This window comes from Camellia sinensis, chromosome 12, assembly GCF_055761805.1.
Source record: "Camellia sinensis isolate YWXY chromosome 12, ASM5576180v1, whole genome shotgun sequence".
NCBI classification, from domain to species: Eukaryota; Viridiplantae; Streptophyta; class Magnoliopsida; order Ericales; family Theaceae; genus Camellia; species Camellia sinensis.
This window is the reverse complement of record NC_138972.1, coordinates 81,634,395-81,639,848: the sequence shown is the minus strand read 5'-3', so window position 1 is coordinate 81,639,848 and position 5,454 is coordinate 81,634,395. Positions and strand designations below refer to the sequence as shown.

Sequence of the window (5,454 nt, the reverse complement as noted above, 5' to 3'; positions counted from 1 at the left end):
TTTATATGTTGTTCCCATACGAGTCTAGTATGTTGGGTAAAAATTTCAGAATTTATTGATGAGTATTTATTTTATGAAAATTTGCGGAGTGATTGGTGTTCGATCTAGTGTACAACAGAATTTGATATTGAGTTTTAGGTGTTTAAGCCATAACTTGAGATTAGTTTGTTGGGTGTACTTTGATGTATAACTGGGCGATGTTTAACTTATGGGTGAGACCCATGATTTGGATTTAGATTTAATTTGAGTTTGTTTAGTAACTCATGTTTAACTAATTGGTCATTTTTAATTATGTGATTGGTAGTAATCACCTTGAGAGTTATTATTATTTATTATATAGGGGTTATAATAAATATTTGATAGTTAATTTTATGGTGTGTACCATACGGTGGAAAAATTATATATATTTTATAAAGAATGAAATGTGTATGTATTGTGTAATGAGCAAAATATTATATTTTGTGGTAAGAAAAATTATATCAATGATATAATTTATATTATAAATTCTGAGATATTATTACAAAAGTTATATATATATATATATATATATATATATTTATTTTGGAAAATATCAAACTTTAGAAAGGCAAACCCACGTGGGTTGCCCTCCTTTTTTGTAGTGGCCATCATTTCATCTTCTTTTCCTTTCCATTTCATTTCATTTCTTTGGATGGGTGGCAAAGACCCCTATGCGTCTCTCTCTCTCTCTCTCTCTCTCTCTCTCTCTCTCTTTTCCTCCATTGTTGGCTTAAGCTTTAAGCTTAGAGTGGAAGTCTTTAGAGTGAGATTTTGCAAAAGTGTTGTAAATGAAAGTCGGAGAGCTTGTTGTGATCTTCGTAATGGTAGTCTCGGATTCAGATCGGGCAAGAATTGCCTCCCAAATCTACTCTTCTTCATTATTTGAGGTAGGGATTTTCTTCATATTTTTACATTAAAACTATGTTAGGGTTATTTTGAAAAAATATATCATTATAAGAGGTATTGCATATATATATATATATATATATTCAAATTTTTGTTTAGTAATTTTTGGAAGAAAAATTATGTTGAAATGTTAAGAATGTTGGCATTTTGAGATTGATTCGAAAAATTCATTTTGTGTTGATAATTTTGTAAAGAAATCCGAAAATAAAATTTAATAGTCGTGTGATTGTATTTACATCATATTATGATTAGATGATTTATTTTTAGAAATATAAAGTTGATTTTTTTTTTTTATCATTGATTTGGAATTTATTTTTGAGAAAAATAAATTAATGTTGAGGAATATGGAGTAAATACTTAAGTAGGAATTATAGAGTTATTTTGGGATTAAAAACTCTAAAAGTGTTATATTCATGATATTTTATAAAAGATTATATGTTGATGATTAAGTTGTGTTTATTTTTTTGAAAATAAAAATATGAAATGTGGACTTTCGAACTCATAACCTTGAAAATGTTATTATTTGGCATATTTCATAATTTTTTATTTAAATATTATGTTGGTTAAGTAATTTTAGAAAAAGTCATGAAATTATTATTGGTAGAGAATTTGGGAAAAATATTACCTCTTTAAATAGCTTGGTATGAAAAATGGTTATGTTGAAATATAGTTACGTTTGAGAGATGAGGCATGTGAAGTTAGGTTTGATATTATTAATTTGAAAATTTTTGAATATAATAAACTTACAAATATGGTGGATTAAATTAGTTTTGGTTAAAAGGTTATATCCGTTATGGTTAAAAGTGTGTTATTAAGATTATGCCATGACTTTTGACATAGTAAGATGGAAATGGTAATATTTAATAAGTAGGGATTTCCTTTAAATTATATATATGTTTTTGCAAGATCTAGATGATTTTCAAAATCATCCTTTGATTTGTTTTGAAAATTGATTGTTGATTCAAGAAGATAAGAGATTTTTTTTAAAAGTGCGTTTACTTTCATGTTCCTTTTAAAATAGAAATTGAGGGTTTTGAACTATGAGGATTGAAGAGAGATGTTTTTGGTGACTTTCTTTCAATAAATGAAAATGGGTGGTTTTGGTGAGAAAACCTAGAAATTACAGGTTTTTAAGAAAGATGTGCACAATTTTTGAAGATGTTGTTATATTTATTTTGTGTGCCAAAATAAATGACGTTTGAAAAATTGTATTTGTTTACATATAAATGATGGTTTTCATGGAATATGAGAATTGTTGAAGTTTTAAAAATTGTTGTTCGAAATGTTGATATGGTCTTGAAGTGACTAAATGGTTGAGATTACTCTAAGTGTGGGAATTATGTTGTCCCATGGATGAATTGGAATAAAAGTATTTATATTAATCTTGAGAAATTATATTGAAATGAGAAATGAGAATTTTGATCACTATAGCAATATTGTGTGGAGGTATTGAAAGTGGAAGAAATATTGCATTGTATTATTAATTATTGTATTGACATATCAATTCATTTGATAATGATGAGCTTTGAAATTTGACTTGAAAGCTTTGCATTGAAAAAGGAATGTTGGGAAACAAATTTTCATGAAATGATTTTGGGATAAATACGGTGGTAAGTCTTGAAAGGTGGTGTAAAGACCAGAAAACCGCGTGGATAGGTGTTGAGCCTTGCAGTTAATACTAGTAAAAATGACAGATTACAGGTGTCGAGCCTTCCAGTTAATACTGGTGAAAATGACAAATTGGTAGTACTTGTATAGTCTACTTGCAGACACCAGCTTAGGGATTACTTGAGTCGTATTTACCATCTTGGAATTTTATTGAAATTGTTGGATTAATGTATTTTCAAATTGGCATTGTGCGTAAGATTTTCAAAAGATGAGAAAAATATTTTGAGCATGACATGGCATATGTATTCATCTTATAGCGATCCCGATTTTGATTTGTCTCTTGTAGTGTTCCAGGCTCGGGTTGGTATGGTTTTGAACGGTGTTACATATCTTAGTTTCCCTTGTATTCCCCTTATTTTTTGTTATCAGGTTATAGTGGTGTGTTTGGAACAGTAATGTCCCCAAACCTTTAGATGGGAATCCAACCCGAATTGTGCCTTACAGAGTTGTATCGGAAATTAATTCTTTCACAGAGTTGTATCGGAAGTTAATTCTTTCATTTTTTACCACTTCGCTGAGTATGTCGGGGGTCGAGTCACCCTATACAGCTTACGGGGGTCAAGCTACCCGATTAGCTCGCCGAAGCAAAAATGCAAAATGCATTCAAAGTTGCTTGTCTGCTCGAGCGGCCGTTTATGCGCTCGAGCGAAGAATGTTTGATTCCAGAAGTTTGACTTGTCTGCAAAAGTACTAAGAAAGTGTATTCGACGCTCGAGTGGGGCTTTCCACGCTCGAGCGGACAATGTTATATCAGTTCATGAATCTGATATTTCAGATCAGTTTTGTATATATCTCTCTCTAAAAACATTTTCTCTTCATTCTCTCTACATTTCTCTACACAAACTAGATCAAAAACCTTGATTTCTCAAGATCCATTTGCGTTTTGCCGTTGCTTCTTCATCAAAGTGGGTTATCATCTCGAGGGCTTCGTTGTGTGTGATGAAGATCGAGTTCCGACACCGTTGATTTTGGAGGTTTCATCTCATTTCTTCTTCAAAACTTGAGGTAAGGATTTTCTTAGAGTTATATATATATTTGGAAGATCTATATGATTTTCGAAATCATCTTTCGATAGCTTTTAAAATTGATTGTTGATTCAAGAAGTTGAGCGATTTTGAAAATGGGTTTGTCTCTTGTTCTTTTAAAATGATTTTATGGGTTTTGATCTTCATTGATTGAAGAAAAAAATGATTTTGAAAAGTTTTCTTTCAAAAGATTTGAATTGTATAGTTTTTGTGAGAAAACCTAGAATTTGGGGATTTTTTTTTTTTAAAAAGAGACTGAAAATTCATGAATGATATTGTTATATTTATTTTGTGAGTCAAAATAAATGGATGCTTGAAAAATTTCTTGTTTATATTTATATAAATGATGAATTTCAAGGAATATGAGAATTGTTGTTCATTTTGAAAATTATTATTCAAAATGTTGAAATAGTCTTGAAATGACTAATTGTTGAGGATACTTGAGAAGAGGGAATTGTGTTATTCCTTGGATGATAAATTGGAATAAAAGTATTTATATTAATCTTGTGTTATTGGTATAACAATTCATTTGATTACATTAAACTTTGAAAGTTGATTTGAAAACTTGCATTGAGAAACAAGTTTTCATGAAATGATTTTGGGGTAAATACGTTGGTAAGTCTTGATAGGTGGTGTAGATGATATTGAATAAGTTGGCCTGAGAGTCCGGGGTGAAAGACCGAAAATCCGCGCAGATAGGTGTCGAGCCTTTCGATTAATACTGGCAAAAATGACAATTTGGTAGTACTTGTATAGCTTACTTGCAGACACCAACCTAGGGATTACTAAAGTCGTATTTACCGCCCTTGAAATAAATTGTTAAGTTTTGAACAATTGAAATTGCATGACATCATTGAGCATGATGGTTTTCAAAAAATGAAAATGTGATTTATCTTCAAAACGGGCATAGCATGGCATGTGCATTTCATCTTTTGAGACTTGTATAAAATGTATATACTTTGTTAAGGATTTTCTACTGGGCTTTATGCTCACCCTACGGGGTTTTTGTGCAGAAAAAGATGTGGTGATGCCGCCTAACTAAGGGCAAGGAAATGTGTGTTAAGAGTACAAGACTCTCATTTTGCTGTGACTCTGTGTGTAAGCCAAGGGTTGTATGTGTGTGGGTTTGAATAACCGTTTTGTGTAACCAGGCTCAAGCCTTGAAAACTTGCAAACCCTTGGGGATATTTATTTGTTTATTTACTTGTTGTTGGATTAATGTATTGTTGCATGAAGAACTATTGTATCATGTAATGTAAGTTTGGAGATTTATATTCAGTTTTTCTTGAAAGAGCCATGATTGTTGTATTATCATTTGGGCTAGAAATTTGGGGCATTACACATCTCATAAGACTGTATAAAATGGATTTGATGAATTGTTTAATTATTTGATTTAATTGATAACGAGATAATTGAATGAATTGAAAAGGATGTCCTGATGCTATTGAAACATGTTTATTTATTTAAGTTAACTTGTTGTGGTTAATTAAATAAATTGGATTTAAAAGATTATGTAATAAAATCATATGGTTTTGACATGATATGATTTCACGTATATGTACAAGTATTTTGGTACCCGCATATCTTCTAATGTTTTAATATGAGATTGTTTGGTGAGCTAGTGGTTGCTCACCCCCTGCCTGTACATGTGTACATTCCAGATTTGAAGATCAAACAATGGGTTTTACCATTTCATAAGTGTAATGTAGTGATAAATTGTACTACTTCATTTGTTGTTTGGTTGAGTGTTATTTTTTTTATAAAAAGTAGTGTCCTCTCTTTTATTGTAAGCCTTATTTTTTTTATTTGTATGTAAATGTCATTTTTGTATAACGAG

General features: G+C 30.5%; 1 long non-coding RNA gene across 1 annotated transcript; it reads left to right on the top strand.

Annotated features, from left to right (window-relative positions):
- The first annotated feature begins 674 nt into the window (after nucleotides 1-674).
- Nucleotides 675-4,914, top strand: LOC114316933 (uncharacterized). The gene is made up of 3 exons (XR_003648353.2): nucleotides 675-905; nucleotides 3,440-3,597; nucleotides 4,631-4,914. It is a non-coding gene; the product is annotated as an uncharacterized LOC114316933 (long non-coding RNA).
- The last annotated feature ends 540 nt before the right edge of the window (nucleotides 4,915-5,454 follow it).